Below are 18724 nucleotides of genomic sequence, written 5' to 3' on the forward strand. Positions count from 1 at the left end.
CAGTGTGCCCTTACGGCAACTTTTCTATCTCGTCTTTCATTGGCTTGATGAGTCCGGGTCCACGTCACCCCATTTCCTAGCATTAGGGTTAGGCTTAGAGCAGGGGTGAAGTGCACAGCCCCATGTGGAGTGCGCCTGCAAAGGACATCTGAAAGGACATGCGGGGCAACGCAAAGTCTGCCCGTACGACCACTTCGTGATTTTAGTAATCCATTGGCTTGATGAATACGTGTCCACTTCACCCCCTTTGCTAGACTTAGGGTTAGGGTTAGGGTTGGAGCAGGGAGAAAGTGCAGAGGCCCATGTGGAATGTGGATGCAAAAGACCTGCCAAAGCTCACGCGGGACAACACAAAGTCTGCCCATACGACAACTCTTCTCTCTCTGTCTTCTGTTGCCTTGATGAATGCAGGCCCATGTCATCTGCTTTCCTAGGGTTAGCGGTAGGGTTAGGGTTAGGGTTAGAGCAGTGATGAAGCACAGAGCCCCATGTGGATTGTGGCTGTAAAGCACTTTGGAAAGGACATACGGGGCAATAGCCACTGTGCCCTTACGGCATTTTTTCTATCTCGTCTTTCATTGGCTTGATGAGTCCGGGTCCACGTCACCCCATTTCCTAGCGTTAGGGTTAGGCTTAGAGCAGGGGTGAAGTGCAGAACCCCATGTGGAGTGCGCCTGCAAAGGACATCTGAAAGGACATGCGGGGCAGCGCAAAGTCTGCCCGTACGGCCACTTCATGATTTTAGTAATCCATTGGCTTGGTGAATCCGTGTCCACTTCACCCCCGTTTCTAGGCTTAGGGTTAGGGTTAGGGTTAGAGCAGGGAGAAAGTGCAGAGGCCCATGTGGAATGTGGATGCAAAAGACCTGCGAAAGCACACGCGGGACAACACAAAGTCTGCCCATACGACAACTCTTCTCTCTCTGTCTTCTGTTGCCTTGATGAATATAGGCCCATGTCACCTGCTTTCCTAGGGTTAGCGGTAGGGTTAGGGTTAGGGTTAGAGCAGTGATGAAGCACAGAGCCCCATGTGGATTGTGGCTGTAAAGCACTTTGGAAAGGACATACGGGGCAATAGCCAGTGTGCCCTTACGGCAACTTTTCTATCTCGTCTTTCATTGGCTTGATGAGTCCGGGTCCACGTCACCCCATTTCCTAGCGTTAGGGTTAGGCTTAGAGCAGGGGTGAAGTGCACAACCCCATGTGGAGTGCGCCTGCAAAGGACATCTGAAAGGACATGCGGGGCAGCGCAAAGTCTGCCCGTACGACCACTTCGTGATTTTAGTAATCCATTGGCTTGATGAATCCGTGTCCACTTCACCCCCTTTGCTAGGCTTAGGGTTAGGGTTAGGGTTGGAGCAGGGAGAAAGTGCAGAGGCCCATGTGGAATGTGGATGCAAAAGACCTGCCAAAGCACACACGGGACAACACAAAGTCTGCCCATACGACAACTCTTCTCTCTCTGTCTTCTGTTGCCTTGATGAATGCAGGCCCATGTCACCTGCTTTCCTAGGGTTAGCGGTAGGGTTAGGGTTAGGGTTAGAGCAGTGATGAAGCACAGAGCCCCATGTGGATTGTGGCTGTAAAGCACTTTGGAAAGGACATACGGGGCAATACCCAGTGTGCCCTTACGGCAACTTTTCTATCTCGTCTTTCATTGGCTTGATGAGTCCGGGTCCACGTAACCCCATTTCCTAGCATTAGGGTTAGGCTTAGAGCAGGGGTGAAGTGCACAACCCCATGTGGAGTGCGCCTGCAAAGGACATCTGAAAGGACATGCACGGCAGCGCAAAGTCTGCCCGTACGGCCACTTCATGATTTTAGTAATCCATTGGCTTGGTGAATCCGTGTCCACTTCACCCCCTTTGCTAGGCTTAGGGTTAGGGTTAGGGTTGGAGCAGGGAGAAAGTGCAGAGGCCCATGTGGAATGTGGATGCAAAAGACCTGCCAAAGCACACGCGGGACAACACAAAGTCTGCCCATACGACAACTCTTCTCTCTCTGTCTTCTGTTGCCTTGATGAATGCAGGCCCATGTCACCTGCTTTCCTAGGGTTAGCGGTAGGGTTAGGGTTAGGGTTAGAGCAGTGATGAAGCACAGAGCCCCATGTGGATTGTGGCTGTAAAGCACTTTGGAAAGGACATACGGGGCAATAGCCAGTGTGCCCTTACGGCAACTTTTCTATCTCGTCTTTCATTGGCTTGATGAGTCCGGGTCCATGTCACCCCATTTCCTAGCATTAGGGTTAGGCTTAGAGCAGGGGTGAAGTGCACAGCCCCATGTGGAGTGCGCCTGCAAAGGACATCTGAAAGGACATGCGGGGCAGCGCAAAGTCTGCCCGTACGACCACTTCCTGATTTTAGTAATCCATTGGCTTGATGAATACGTGTCCACTTCACCCCCGTTTCTAGGCTTAGGGTTAGGGTTAGGGTTAGAGCAGGGAGAAAGTGCAGAGGCCCATGTGGAATGTGGATGCAAAAGACCTGCGAAAGCACACGCGGGACAACACAAAGTCTGCCCATACGACAACTCTTCTCTCTCTGTCTTCTGTTGCCTTGATGAATATAGGCCCATGTCACCTGCTTTCCTAGGGTTAGCGGTAGGGTTAGGGTTAGGGTTAGAGCAGTGATGAAGCACAGAGCCCCATGTGGATTGTGGCTGTAAAGCACTTTGGAAAGGACATACGGGGCAATAGCCAGTGTGCCCTTACGGCAACTTTTCTATCTCGTCTTTCATTGGCTTGATGAGTCCGGGTCCACATCACCCCATTTCCTAGCGTTAGGGTTAGGCTTAGAGCAGGGGTGAAGTGCACAACCCCATGTGGAGTGCGCCTGCAAAGGACATCTGAAAGGACATGCGGGGCAGCGCAAAGTCTGCCCGTACGACCACTTCGTGATTTTAGTAATCCATTGGCTTGATGAATACGTGTCCACTTCACCCCCTTTGCTAGGCTTAGGGTTAGGGTTAGGGTTGGAGCAGGGAGAAAGTGCAGAGGCCCATGTGGAATGTGGATGCAAAAGACCTGCCAAAGCTCACGCGGGACAACACAAAGTCTGCCCATACGACAACTCTTCTCTCTCTGTCTTCTGTTGCCTTGATGAATGCAGGCCCATGTCACCTGCTTTCCTAGGGTTAGCGGTAGGGTTAGGGTTAGGGTTAGAGCAGTGATGAAGCACAGAGCCCCATGTGGATTGTGGCTGTAAAGCACTTTGGAAAGGACATACGGGGCAATAGCCACTGTGCCCTTACGGCATTTTTTCTATCTCGTCTTTCATTGGCTTGATGAGTCCGGGTCCACGTCACCCCATTTCCTAGCGTTAGGGTTAGGCTTAGAGCAGGGGTGAAGTGCAGAACCCCATGTGGAGTGCGCCTGCAAAGGACATCTGAAAGGACATGCGGGGCAGCGCAAAGTCTGCCCGTACGGCCACTTCATGATTTTAGTAATCCATTGGCTTGGTGAATCCGTGTCCACTTCACCCCCGTTTCTAGGCTTAGGGTTAGGGTTAGGGTTAGAGCAGGGAGAAAGTGCAGAGGCCCATGTGGAATGTGGATGCAAAAGACCTGCGAAAGCACACGCGGGACAACACAAAGTCTGCCCATACGACAACTCTTCTCTCTCTGTCTTCTGTTGCCTTGATGAATATAGGCCCATGTCACCTGCTTTCCTAGGGTTAGCGGTAGGGTTAGGGTTAGGGTTAGAGCAGTGATGAAGCACAGAGCCCCATGTGGATTGTGGCTGTAAAGCACTTTGGAAAGGACATACGGGGCAATAGCCAGTGTGCCCTTACGGCAACTTTTCTATCTCGTCTTTCATTGGCTTGATGAGTCCGGGTCCACGTCACCCCATTTCCTAGCGTTAGGGTTAGGCTTAGAGCAGGGGTGAAGTGCACAACCCCATGTGGAGTGCGCCTGCAAAGGACATCTGAAAGGACATGCGGGGCAGCGCAAAGTCTGCCCGTACGACCACTTCGTGATTTTAGTAATCCATTGGCTTGATGAATCCGTGTCCACTTCACCCCCTTTGCTAGGCTTAGGGTTAGGGTTAGGGTTGGAGCAGGGAGAAAGTGCAGAGGCCCATGTGGAATGTGGATGCAAAAGACCTGCCAAAGCACACACGGGACAACACAAAGTCTGCCCATACGACAACTCTTCTCTCTCTGTCTTCTGTTGCCTTGATGAATGCAGGCCCATGTCACCTGCTTTCCTAGGGTTAGCGGTAGGGTTAGGGTTAGGGTTAGAGCAGTGATGAAGCACAGAGCCCCATGTGGATTGTGGCTGTAAAGCACTTTGGAAAGGACATACGGGGCAATACCCAGTGTGCCCTTACGGCAACTTTTCTATCTCGTCTTTCATTGGCTTGATGAGTCCGGGTCCACGTAACCCCATTTCCTAGCATTAGGGTTAGGCTTAGAGCAGGGGTGAAGTGCACAACCCCATGTGGAGTGCGCCTGCAAAGGACATCTGAAAGGACATGCACGGCAGCGCAAAGTCTGCCCGTACGGCCACTTCATGATTTTAGTAATCCATTGGCTTGGTGAATCCGTGTCCACTTCACCCCCTTTGCTAGGCTTAGGGTTAGGGTTAGGGTTGGAGCAGGGAGAAAGTGCAGAGGCCCATGTGGAATGTGGATGCAAAAGACCTGCCAAAGCACACGCGGGACAACACAAAGTCTGCCCATACGACAACTCTTCTCTCTCTGTCTTCTGTTGCCTTGATGAATGCAGGCCCATGTCACCTGCTTTCCTAGGGTTAGCGGTAGGGTTAGGGTTAGGGTTAGAGCAGTGATGAAGCACAGAGCCCCATGTGGATTGTGGCTGTAAAGCACTTTGGAAAGGACATACGGGGCAATAGCCAGTGTGCCCTTACGGCAACTTTTCTATCTCGTCTTTCATTGGCTTGATGAGTCCGGGTCCACGTCACCCCATTTCCTAGCATTAGGGTTAGGCTTAGAGCAGGGGTGAAGTGCACAGCCCCATGTGGAGTGCGCCTGCAAAGGACATCTGAAAGGACATGCGGGGCAGCGCAAAGTCTGCCCGTACGACCACTTCGTGATTTTAGTAATCCATTGGCTAGATGAATACGTGTCCACTTCACCCCCGTTTCTAGGCTTAGGGTTAGGGTTAGGGTTAGAGCAGGGAGAAAGTGCAGAGGCCCATGTGGAATGTGGATGCAAAAGACCTGCGAAAGCACACGCGGGACAACACAAAGTCTGCCCATACGACAACTCTTCTCTCTCTGTCTTCTGTTGCCTTGATGAATATAGGCCCATGTCACCTGCTTTCCTAGGGTTAGCGGTAGGGTTAGGGTTAGGGTTAGAGCAGTGATGAAGCACAGAGCCCCATGTGGATTGTGGCTGTAAAGCACTTTGGAAAGGACATACGGGGCAATAGCCAGTGTGCCCTTACGGCAACTTTTCTATCTCGTCTTTCATTGGCTTGATGAGTCCGGGTCCACGTCACCCATTTCCTAGCATTAGGGTTAGGCTTAGAGCAGGGGTGAAGTGCACAGCCCCATGTGGAGTGCGCCTGCAAAGGACATCTGAAAGGACATGCGGGGCAGCGCAAAGTCTGCCCGTACGACCACTTCGTGATTTTAGTAATCCATTGGCTTGATGAATACGTGTCCACTTCACCCCCTTTGCTAGACTTAGGGTTAGGGTTAGGGTTGGAGCGGGGAGAAAGTGCAGAGGCCCATGTGGAATGTGGATGCAAAAGACCTGCCAAAGCTCACGCGGGACAACACAAAGTCTGCCCATACGACAACTCTTCTCTCTCTGTCTTCTGTTGCCTTGATGAATATAGGCCCATGTCACCTGCTTTCCTAGGGTTAGCGGTAGGGTTAGGGTTAGGGTTAGAGCAGTGATGAAGCACAGAGCCCCATGTGGATTGTGGCTGTAAAGCACTTTGGAAAGGACATACGGGGCAATACCCAGTGTGCCCTTACGGCAACTTTTCTATCTCGTCTTTCATTGGCTTGATGAGTCCGGGTCCACGTCACCCCATTTCCTAGCGTTAGGGTTAGGCTTAGAGCAGGGGTGAAGTGCACAACCCCATGTGGAGTGCGCCTGCAAAGGACATCTGAAAGGACATGCGGGGCAGCGCAAAGTCTGCCCATACGACCACTTCGTGATTTTAGTAATCCATTGGCTTGATGAATCCGTGTCCACTTCACCCCCTTTGCTAGTCTTAGGGTTAGGGTTAGGGTTGGAGCAGGGAGAAAGTGCAGAGGCCCATGTGGAATGTGGATGCAAAAGACCTGCCAAAGCTCACGCGGGACAACACAAAGTCTGCCCATACGACAACTCTTCTCTCTCTGTCTTCTGTTGCCTTGATGAATGCAGGCCCATGTCACCTGCTTTCCTAGGGTTAGCGGTAGGGTTAGGGTTAGGGTTAGAGCAGTGATGAAGCACAGAACCCGACGTGGATTGTGGCTGTAAAGCACTTTGGAAAGGACATACGGGGCAATAGCCAGTGTGCCCTTACAGCAACTTTTCTATCTTGTCTTTCATTGGCTTGATGAGTCCGGGTCCACGTCACCCCATTTCCTAGCATTAGGGTTAGGCTTAGAGCAGGGGTGAAGTGCACAGCCCCATGTGGAGTGCGCCTGCAAAGGACATCTGAAAGGACATGCGGGGCAGCGCAAAGTCTGCCCGTACGACCACTTCGTGATTTTAGTAATCCATTGGCTTGATGAATCCGTGTCCACTTCACCCCCTTTGCTAGACTTAGGGTTAGGGTTAGGGTTGGAGCAGGGAGAAAGTGCAGAGGCCCATGTGGAATGTGGATGCAAAAGACCTGCCAAAGCTCACGCGGGACAACACAAAGTCTGCCCATATGACAACTCTTCTCTCTCTGTCTTCTGTTGCCTTGATGAATGCAGGCCCTTGTCACCTGCTTTCCTAGGGTTAGCGGTAGTGTTAGGGTTAGGGTTAGAGCAGTGATGAAGCACAGAGCCCCATGTGGATTGTGGCTGTAAAGCACTTTGGAAAGGACATACGGGGCAATAGCCAGTGTGCCCTTACGGCATTTTTTCTATCTCGTCTTTCATTGGCTTGATGAGTCCGGGTCCACGTCACCCCATTTCCTAGCATTAGGGTTAGGCTTAGAGCAGGGGTGAAGTGCACAGCCCCATGTGGAGTGCGCCTGCAAAGGACATCTGAAAGGACATGCGGGGCAGCGCAAAGTCTGCCCGTACGACCACTTCGTGATTTTAGTAATCCATTGGCTTGATGAATCCGTGTCCACTTCACCCCCTTTGCTAGACTTAGGGTTAGGGTTAGGGTTGGAGCAGGGAGAAAGTGCAGAGGCCCATGTGGAATGTGGATGCAAAAGACCTGCCAAAGTTCACGCGGGACAACACAAAGTCTGCCCATATGACAACTCTTCTCTCTCTGTCTTCTGTTGCCTTGATGAATGCAGGCCCATGTCACCTGCTTTCCTAGGGTTAGCGGTAGGGTTAGGGTTAGGGTTAGAGCAGTGATGAAGCACAGAGCCCCATGTGGATTGTGGCTGTAAAGCACTTTGGAAAGGACATACGGGGCAATAGCCAGTGTGCCCTTACGGCATTTTTTCTATCTCGTCTTTCATTGGCTTGATGAGTCCGGGTCCACGTCACCCCATTTCCTAGCGTTAGGGTTAGGCTTAGAGCAGGGGTGAAGTGCACAACCCCATGTGGAGTGCGCCTGCAAAGGACATCTGAAAGGACATGCGGGGCAGCGCAAAGTCTGCCCGTACGGCCACTTCATGATTTTAGTAATCCATTGGCTTGGTGAATCCGTGTCCACTTCACCCCCGTTTCTAGGTTTAGGGTTAGGGTTAGGGTTAGAGCAGGGAGAAAGTGCAGAGGCCCATGTGGAATGTGGATGCAAAAGACCTGCGAAAGCACACGCGGGACAACACAAAGTCTGCCCATACGACAACTCTTCTCTCTCTGTCTTCTGTTGCCTTGATGAATGCAGGCCCATGTCACCTGCTTTCCTAGGGTTAGCGGTAGGGTTAGGGTTAGGGTTAGAGCAGTGATGAAGCACAGAGCCCGACGTGGATTGTGGCTGTAAAGCACTTTGGAAAGGACATACGGGGCAATAGCCAGTGTGCCCTTACAGCAACTTTTCTATCTCGTCTTTCATTGGCTTGATGAGTCCGGGTCCACGTCACCCCATTTCCTAGCATTAGGGTTAGGCTTAGAGCAGGGGTGAAGTGCACAGCCCCATGTGGAGTGCGCCTGCAAAGGACATCTGAAAGGACATGCGGGGCAGCGCAAAGTCTGCCCGTAAGGCCACTTCCTGATTTTAGTAATCCATTGGCTTGGTGAATCCGTGTCCACTTCACCCCCTTTGCTAGGCTTAAGGTTAGCCTTAGGGTTAGAGCAGGGAGAAAGTGCAGAGGCCCATGTGGAATGTGGATGCAAAAGACCTGCCAAAGCACACGCGGGAAAACACAAAGTCTGCCCATACGACAACTCTTCTCTCTCTGTCTTCTGTTGCCTTGATGAATATAGGTCCATGTCACCTGCTTTCCTAGGGTTAGGGGTAGGGTTAGGGTTAGGGTTAGAGCAGTGATGAAGCACAGAGCCCCATGTGGATTGTGGCTGTAAAGCACTTTGGAAAGGACATACGGGGCAATACCCAGTGTGCCCTTACGGCAACTTTTCTATCTCGTCTTTCATTGGCTTGATGAGTCCGGGTCCACGTCACCCCATTTCCTAGCGTTAGGGTTAGGCTTAGAGCAGGCGTGAAGTGCACAACCCCATGTGGAGTACGCCTGCAAAGGACATCTGAAAGGACATGCGGGGCAGTGCAAAGTCTGCCCGTACGACCACTTCGTGATTTTAGTAATCCATTAGCTTGATGAATCCGTGTCCACTTCACCCCCTTTGCTAGGCTTAGGGTTAGGGTTAGGGTTGGAGCAGTGAGAAAGTGCAGAGGCTCATGTGGAATGTGGATGCAAAAGACCTGCCAAAGCTCACGCAGGACAACACAAAGTCTGCCCATACGACAACTCGTCTCTCTCTGTCTTCTGTTGCCTTGATGAATGCAGGCCCATGTCACCCGCTTTCCTAGGGTTAGCGGTAGGGTTAGGGTTAGGGTTAGAGCAGTGATGAAGCACAGAGCCCCATGTGGATTGTGGCTGCAAAGCACTTTGGAAAGGACATACGGGGCAATAGCCAGTGTGCCCTTACGGCAACTTTTCTATCTCGTCTTTCATTGGCTTGATGAGTCCGGGTCCACGTCACCCCATTTCCTAGCGTTAGGGTTAGGCTTAGAGCAGGGGTGAAGTGCACAACCCCATGTGGAGTGCGCCTGCAAAGGACATCTGAAAGGACATGCGGGGCAGCGCAAAGTCTGCCCGTACGGCCACTTCGTGATTTTAGTAATCCATTGGCTTGATGAATCCGTGTCCACTTCACCCCCTTTGCTAGGCTTAGGGTTAGGGTTAGGGTTGGAGCAGGGAGAAAGTGCAGAGGCCCATGTGGAATGTGGATGCAAAAGACCTGCCAAAGCACACGCGGGACAACACAAAGTCTGCCCATACGACAACTCGTCTCTCTCTGTCTTCTGTTGCCTTGATGAATGCAGGCCCATGTCACCTGCTTTCCTAGGGTTAGCGGTAGGGTTAGGGTTAGGGTTAGAGCAGTGATGAAGCACAGAGCCCCATGTGGATTGTGGCTGTAAAGCACTTTGGAAAGGACATACGGGGCAATAGCCAGTGTGCCCTTACGGCAACTTTTCTATCTCGTCTTTCATTGGCTTGATGAGTCCGGGTCCACGTCACCCCATTTCCTAGCATTAGGGTTAGGCTTAGAGCAGGGGTGAAGTGCACAACCCCATGTGGAGTGCGCCTGCAAAGGACATCTGAAAGGACATGCACGGCAGCGCAAAGTCTGCCCGTACGGTCACTTCATGATTTTAGTAATCCATTGGCTTGGTGAATCCGTGTCCACTTCACCCCCTTTGCTAGGCTTAAGGTTAGCCTTAGGGTTAGAGCAGGGAGAAAGTGCAGAGGCCCATGTGGAATGTGGATGCAAAAGACCTGCCAAAGCACACGCGGGACAACACAAAGTCTGCCCATACGACAACTCTTCTCTCTCTGTCTTCTGTTGCCTTGATGAATATAGGCCCATGTCACCTGCTTTCCTAGGGTTAGCGGTAGGGTTAGGGTTAGGGTTAGAGCAGTGATGAAGCACAGAGCCCCATGTGGATTGTGGCTGTAAAGCACTTTGGAAAGGACATACGGGGCAATACCCAGTGTGCCCTTATGGCAACTTTTCTATCTCGTCTTTCATTGGCTTGATGAGTCCGGGTCCACGTCACCCCATTTCCTAGCGTTAGGGTTAGGCTTAGAGCAGGGGTGAAGTGCACAACCCCATGTGGAGTGTGCCTGCAAAGGACATCTGAAAGGACATGCGGGGCAGTGCAAAGTCTGCCCATACGACCACTTCGTGATTTTAGTAATCCATTGGCTTGATGAATCCGTGTCCACTTCACCCTCTTTGCTAGGCTTAGGGTTAGGGTTAGGGTTGGAGCAGGGAGAAAGTGCAGAGGCCCATGTGGAATGTGGATGCAAAAGACCTGCCAAAGCTCACGCGGGACAACACAAAGTCTGCCCATACGACAACTCTTCTCTCTCTGTCTTCTGTTGCCTTGATGAATGCAGGCCCATGTCACCTGCTTTCCTAGGGTTAGGGGTAGGGTTAGGGTTAGGGTTAGAGCAGTGATGAAGCACAGAGCCCCATGTGGATTGTGGCTGTAAAGCACTTTGGAAAGGACATACGGGGCAATAGCCAGTGTGCCCTTACAGCAACTTTTCTATCTCGTCTTTCATTGGCTTGATGAGTCCAGGTCCACGTCACCCCATTTCCTAGCATTAGGGTTAGGCTTAGAGCAGGGGTGAAGTGCACAGCCCCATGTGGAGTGCGCCTGCGAAGGACATCTGAAAGGACATGCGGGGCAGCGCAAAGTCTGCCCGTACGACCACTTCGTGATTTTAGTAATCCATTGGCTTGATGAATACGTGTCCACTTCACCCCCTTTGCTAGGCTTAGGGTTAGGGTTAGGGTTGGAGCAGGGAGAAAGTGCAGAGGCCCATGTGGAATGTGGATGCAAAAGACCTGCCAAAGCTCACGCGGGACAACACAAAGTCTGCCCATACGACAACTCTTCTCTCTCTGTCTTCTGTTGCCTTGATGAATGCAGGCCCATGTCACCTGCTTTCCTAGGGTTAGCGGTAGGGTTAGGGTTAGGGTTAGAGCAGTGATGAAGCACAGAGCCCCATGTGGATTGTGGCTGTAAAGCACTTTGGAAAGGACATACGGGGCAATAGCCAGTGTGCCCTTACGGCAACTTTTCTATCTCGTCTTTCATTGGCTTGATGAGTCCGGGTCCACGTCACCCCATTTCCTAGCGTTAGGGTTAGGCTTAGAGCAGGGGTCAAGTGCACAACCCCATGTGGAGTGCGCCTGCAAAGGACATCTGAAAGGACATGCGGGGCAGCGCAAAGTCTGCCCGTACGACCACTTCGTGATTTTAGTAATCCATTGGCTTGATGAATCCGTGTCCACTTCACCCCCTTTGCTAGACTTAGGGTTAGGGTTAGGGTTGGAGCAGGGAGAAAGTGCAGAGGCCCATGTGGAATGTGGATGCAAAAGACCTGCCAAAGCTCACGCGGGACAACACAAAGTCTGCCCATATGACAACTCTTCTCTCTCTGTCTTCTGTTGCCTTGATGAATGCAGGCCCATGTCACCTGCTTTCCTAGGGTTAGCGGTAGGGTTAGGGTTAGGGTTAGAGCAGTGATGAAGCACAGAGCCCCATGTGGATTGTGGCTGTAAAGCACTTTGGAAAGGACATACGGGGCAATAGCCAGTGTGCCCTTACGGCATTTTTTCTATCTCGTCTTTCATTGGCTTGATGAGTCCGGGTCCACGTCACCCCATTTCCTAGCGTTAGGGTTAGGCTTAGAGCAGGGGTGAAGTGCACAGCCCCATGTGGAGTGCGCCTGCAAAGGACATCTGAAAGGACATGCGGGGCAGCGCAAAGTCTGCCCGTACGGCCACTTCATGATTTTAGTAATCCATTGGCTTGGTGAATCCGTGTCCACTTCACCCCCGTTTCTAGGTTTAGGGTTAGGGTTAGGGTTAGAGCAGGGAGAAAGTGCAGAGGCCCATGTGGAATGTGGATGCAAAAGACCTGCGAAAGCACACGCGGGACAACACAAAGTCTGCCCATACGACAACTCTTCTCTCTCTGTCTTCTGTTGCCTTGATGAATGCAGGCCCATGTCACCTGCTTTCCTAGGGTTAGCGGTAGGGTTAGGGTTAGGGTTAGAGCAGTGATGAAGCACAGAGCCCGACGTGGATTGTGGCTGTAAAGCACTTTGGAAAGGACATACGGGGCAATAGCCAGTGTGCCCTTACAGCAACTTTTCTATCTCGTCTTTCATTGGCTTGATGAGTCCGGGTCCACGTCACCCCATTTCCTAGCATTAGGGTTAGGCTTAGAGCAGGGGTGAAGTGCACAGCCCCATGTGGAGTGCGCCTGCAAAGGACATCTGAAAGGACATGCGGGGCAGTGCAAAGTCTGCCCGTACGGCCACTTCCTGATTTTAGTAATCCATTGGCTTGGTGAATCCGTGTCCACTTCACCCCCTTTGCTAGGCTTAAGGTTAGCCTTAGGGTTAGAGCAGGGAGAAAGTGCAGAGGCCCATGTGGAATGTGGATGCAAAAGACCTGCCAAAGCACACGCGGGAAAACACAAAGTCTGCCCATACGACAACTCTTCTCTCTCTGTCTTCTGTTGCCTTGATGAATATAGGTCCATGTCACCTGCTTTCCTAGGGTTAGGGGTAGGGTTAGGGTTAGGGTTAGAGCAGTGATGAAGCACAGAGCCCCATGTGGATTGTGGCTGTAAAGCACTTTGGAAAGGACATACGGGGCAATACCCAGTGTGCCCTTACGGCAACTTTTCTATCTCGTCTTTCATTGGCTTGATGAGTCCGGGTCCACGTCACCCCATTTCCTAGCGTTAGGGTTAGGCTTAGAGCAGGCGTGAAGTGCACAACCCCATGTGGAGTGCGCCTGCAAAGGACATCTGAAAGGACATGCGGGGCAGTGCAAAGTCTGCCCGTACGACCACTTCGTGATTTTAGTAATCCATTAGCTTGATGAATCCGTGTCCACTTCACCCCCTTTGCTAGGCTTAGGGTTAGGGTTAGGGTTGGAGCAGGGAGAAAGTGCAGAGGCCCATGTGGAATGTGGATGCAAAAGACCTGCCAAAGCACACGCGGGACAACACAAAGTCTGCCCATACGACAACTCGTCTCTCTCTGTCTTCTGTTGCCTTGATGAATGCAGGCCCATGTCACCTGCTTTCCTAGGGTTAGCGGTAGGGTTAGGGTTAGGGTTAGAGCAGTGATGAAGCACAGAGCCCCATGTGGATTGTGGCTGTAAAGCACTTTGGAAAGGACATACGGGGCAATAGCCAGTGTGCCCTTACGGCAACTTTTCTATCTCGTCTTTCATTGGCTTGATGAGTCCGGGTCCACGTCACCCCATTTCCTAGCATTAGGGTTAGGCTTAGAGCAGGGGTGAAGTGCACAACCCCATGTGGAGTGCGCCTGCAAAGGACATCTGAAAGGACATGCACGGCAGCGCAAAGTCTGCCCGTACGGTCACTTCATGATTTTAGTAATCCATTGGCTTGGTGAATCCGTGTCCACTTCACCCCCTTTGCTAGGCTTAAGGTTAGCCTTAGGGTTAGAGCAGGGAGAAAGTGCAGAGGCCCATGTGGAATGTGGATGCAAAAGACCTGCCAAAGCACACGCGGGACAACACAAAGTCTGCCCATACGACAACTCTTCTCTCTCTGTCTTCTGTTGCCTTGATGAATATAGGCCCATGTCACCTGCTTTCCTAGGGTTAGCGGTAGGGTTAGGGTTAGGGTTAGAGCAGTGATGAAGCACAGAGCCCCATGTGGATTGTGGCTGTAAAGCACTTTGGAAAGGACATACGGGGCAATACCCAGTGTGCCCTTATGGCAACTTTTCTATCTCGTCTTTCATTGGCTTGATGAGTCCGGGTCCACGTCACCCCATTTCCTAGCGTTAGGGTTAGGCTTAGAGCAGGGGTGAAGTGCACAACCCCATGTGGAGTGTGCCTGCAAAGGACATCTGAAAGGACATGCGGGGCAGTGCAAAGTCTGCCCATACGACCACTTCGTGATTTTAGTAATCCATTGGCTTGATGAATCCGTGTCCACTTCACCCTCTTTGCTAGGCTTAGGGTTAGGGTTAGGGTTGGAGCAGGGAGAAAGTGCAGAGGCCCATGTGGAATGTGGATGCAAAAGACCTGCCAATGCTCACGCGGGACAACACAAAGTCTGCCCATACGACAACTCTTCTCTCTCTGTCTTCTGTTGCCTTGATGAATGCAGGCCCATGTCACCTGCTTTCCTAGGGTTAGGGGTAGGGTTAGGGTTAGGGTTAGAGCAGTGATGAAGCACAGAGCCCGACGTGGATTGTGGCTGTAAAGCACTTTGGAAAGGACATACGGGGCAATAGCCAGTGTGCCCTTACAGCAACTTTTCTATCTCGTCTTTCATTGGCTTGATGAGTCCGGGTCCACGTCACCCCATTTCCTAGCATTAGGGTTAGGCTTAGAGCAGGGGTGAAGTGCACAGCCCCATGTGGAGTGCGCCTGCAAAGGACATCTGAAAGGACATGCGGGGCAGCGCAAAGTCTGCCCGTACGACCACTTCGTGATTTTAGTAATCCATTGGCTTGATGAATACGTGTCCACTTCACCCCCTTTGCTAGGCTTAGGGTTAGGGTTAGGGTTGGAGCAGGGAGAAAGTGCAGAGGCCCATGTGGAATGTGGATGCAAAAGACCTGCCAAAGCTCACGCGGGACAACACAAAGTCTGCCCATACGACAACTCTTCTCTCTCTGTCTTCTGTTGCCTTGATGAATGCAGGCCCATGTCACCTGCTTTCCTAGGGTTAGCGGTAGGGTTAGGGTTAGGGTTAGAGCAGTGATGAAGCACAGAGCCCCATGTGGATTGTGGCTGTAAAGCACTTTGGAAAGGACATACGGGGCAATAGCCAGTGTGCCCTTACGGCAACTTTTCTATCTCGTCTTTCATTGGCTTGATGAGTCCGGGTCCACGTCACCCCATTTCCTAGCGTTAGGGTTAGGCTTAGAGCAGGGGTCAAGTGCACAACCCCATGTGGAGTACGCCTGCAAAGGACATCTGAAAGGACATGCGGGGCAGTGCAAAGTCTGCCCGTACGACCACTTCGTGATTTTAGTAATCCATTAGCTTGATGAATCCGTGTCCACTTCACCCCCTTTGCTAGGCTTAGGGTTAGGGTTAGGGTTGGAGCAGTGAGAAAGTGCAGAGGCTCATGTGGAATGTGGATGCAAAAGACCTGCCAAACCTCACGCAGGACAACACAAAGTCTGCCCATACGACAACTCGTCTCTCTCTGTCTTCTGTTGCCTTGATGAATGCAGGCCCATGTCACCCGCTTTCCTAGGGTTAGCGGTAGGGTTAGGGTTAGGGTTAGAGCAGTGATGAAGCACAGAGCCCCATGTGGATTGTGGCTGCAAAGCACTTTGGAAAGGACATACGGGGCAATAGCCAGTGTGCCCTTACGGCAACTTTTCTATCTTGTCTTTCATTGGCTTGATGAGTCCGGGTCCACGTCACCCCATTTCCTAGCGTTAGGGTTAGGCTTAGAGCAGGGGTGAAGTGCACAACCCCATGTGGAGTGCGCCTGCAAAGGACATCTGAAAGGACATGCGGGGCAGCGCAAAGTCTGCCCGTACGGCCACTTCCTGATTTTAGTAATCCATTGGCTTGATGAATCCGTGTCCACTTCACCCCCTTTGCTAGGCTTAGGGTTAGGGTTAGGGTTGGAGCAGGGAGAAAGTGCAGAGGCCCATGTGGAATGTGGATGCAAAAGACCTGCCAAAGCACACGCGGGACAACACAAAGTCTGCCCATACGACAACTCGTCTCTCTCTGTCTTCTGTTGCCTTGATGAATGCAGGCCCATGTCACCTGCTTTCCTAGGGTTAGCGGTAGGGTTAGGGTTAGGGTTAGAGCAGTGATGAAGCACAGAGCTCCATGTGGATTGTGGCTGTAAAGCACTTTGGAAAGGACATACGGGGCAATAGCCAGTGTGCCCTTACGGCAACTTTTCTATCTCGTCTTTCATTGGCTTGATGAGTCCGGGTCCACGTCACCCCATTTCCTAGCATTAGGGTTAGGCTTAGAGCAGGGGTGAAGTGCACAGCCCCATGTGGAGTGCGCCTGCAAAGGACATCTGAAAGGACATGCGGGGCAGCGCAAAGTCTGCCCGTACGACCACTTCGTGATTTTAGTAATCCATTGGCTTGATGAATACGTGTCCACTTCACCCCCTTTGCTAGACTTAGGGTTAGGGTTAGGGTTGGAGCAGGGAGAAAGTGCAGAGGCCCATGTGGAATGTGGATGCAAAAGACCTGCCAAAGCTCACGCGGGACAACACAAAGTCTGCCCATACGACAACTCTTCTCTCTCTGTCTTCTGTTGCCTTGATGAATATAGGCCCATGTCACCTGCTTTCCTAGGGTTAGCGGTAGGGTTAGGGTTAGGGTTAGAGCAGTGATGAAGCACAGAGCCCCATGTGGATTGTGGCTGTAAAGCACTTTGGAAAGGACATACGGGGCAATACCCAGTGTGCCCTTACGGCAACTTTTCTATCTCGTCTTTCATTGGCTTGATGAGTCCGGGTCCACGTCACCCCATTTCCTAGCGTTAGGGTTAGGCTTAGAGCAGGGGTGAAGTGCACAACCCCATGTGGAGTGCGCCTGCAAAGGACATCTGAAAGGACATGCGGGGCAGCGCAAAGTCTGCCCGTACGACCACTTCGTGATTTTAGTAATCCATTGGCTTGATGAATCCGTGTCCACTTCACCCCCTTTGCTAGGCTTAGGGTTAGGGTTAGGGTTGGAGCAGGGAGAAAGTGCAGAGGCCCATGTGGAATGTGGATGCAAAAGACCTGCCAAAGCTCACGCGGGACAACACAAAGTCTGCCCATACGACAACTCTTCTCTCTCTGTCTTCTGTTGCCTTGATGAATGCAGGCCCATGTCACCTGCTTTCCTAGGGTTAGGGGTAGGGTTAGGGTTAGGGCTAGAGCAGTGATGAAGCACAGAGCCCGACGTGGATTGTGGCTGTAAAGCACTTTGGAAAGGACATACGGGGCAATAGCCAGTGTGCCCTTACAGCAACTTTTCTATCTCGTCTTTCATTGGCTTGATGAGTCCGGGTCCACGTCACCCCATTTCCTAGCGTTAGGGTTAGGCTTAGAGCAGGGGTGAAGTGCACAGCCCCATGTGGAGTGCGCCTGCAAAGGACATCTGAAAGGACATGCGGGGCAGTGCAAAGTCTGCCCGTACGGCCACTTCCTGATTTTAGTAATCCATTGGCTTGGTGAATCCGTGTCCACTTCACCCCCTTTGCTAGGCTTAAGGTTAGCCTTAGGGTTAGAGCAGGGAGAAAGTGCAGAGGCCCATGTGGAATGTGGATGCAAAAGACCTGCCAAAGCACACGCGGGAAAACACAAAGTCTGCCCATACGACAACTCTTCTCTCTCTGTCTTCTGTTGCCTTGATGAATATAGGCCCATGTCACCTGCTTTCCTAGGGTTAGCGGTAGGGTTAGGGTTAGGGTTAGAGCAGTGATGAAGCACAGAGCCCCATGTGGATTGTGGCTGTAAAGCACTTTGGAAAGGACATACGGGGCAATAGCCAGTGTGCCCTTACGGCAACTTTTCTATCTCGTCTTTCATTGGCTTGATGAGTCCGGGTCCACGTCACCCCATTTCCTAGCGTTAGGGTTAGGCTTAGAACAGGGGTGAAGTGCACAGCCCCATGTGGAGTGCGCCTGCAAAGGACATCTGAAAGGACATGCGGGGCCGCGCAAAGTCTGCCCGTCCAGCCACTTCATGATTTTAGTAATCCATTGGCTTGGTGAATCCGTGTCCACTTCACCCCCTTTGCTAGGCTTAGGGTTAGGGTTAGGGTTAGAGCAGGGAGAAAGTGCAGAGGCCCATGTGGAATGTGGATGCAAAAGACCTGCCAAAGCTCACGCGGGACAACACAAAGTCTGCCCATACGACAACTCTTCTCTCTCTGTCTTCTGTTGCCTTGATGAATGCAGGCCCATGTCACCTGCTTTCCTAGGGTTAGCGGTAGGGTTAGGGTTAGAGCAGTGATGAAGCACAGAGCCCCATGTGGATTGTGGCTGTAAAGCACTTTGGAAAGGACATATGGGGCAATACCCAGTGTGCCCTTACGGCAACTTTTCTATCTCGTCTTTCATTGGCTTGATGAGTCCGGGTCCACGTCACCCCATTTCCTAGCGTTAGGGTTAGGCTTAGAGCAGGGGTGAAGTGCACAGCCCCATGTGGAGTGCGCCTGCAAAGGACATCTGAAAGGACATGCGGGGCAGCGCAAAGTCTGCCCGTACGACCACTTCGTGATTTTAGTAATCCATTGGCTTGATGAATCCGTGTCCACTTCACCCCCTTTGCTAGGCTTAGGGTTAGGGTTAGGGTTTGAGCAGGGAGAAAGTGCAGAGGCCCATGTGGAATGTGGATGCAAAAGACCTGCCAAACCACACGCGGGAAAACACAAAGTCTGCCCATACGACAACTCTTCTCTCTCTGTCTTCTGTTGCCTTGATGA

Source organism: Tinamus guttatus, unplaced genomic scaffold (assembly GCF_059628265.1).
Source record: "Tinamus guttatus ecotype Peru unplaced genomic scaffold, ASM5962826v1 Tinamus_guttatus_pri_ptg000381l, whole genome shotgun sequence".
Taxonomy (NCBI): domain Eukaryota; kingdom Metazoa; phylum Chordata; class Aves; order Tinamiformes; family Tinamidae; genus Tinamus; species Tinamus guttatus.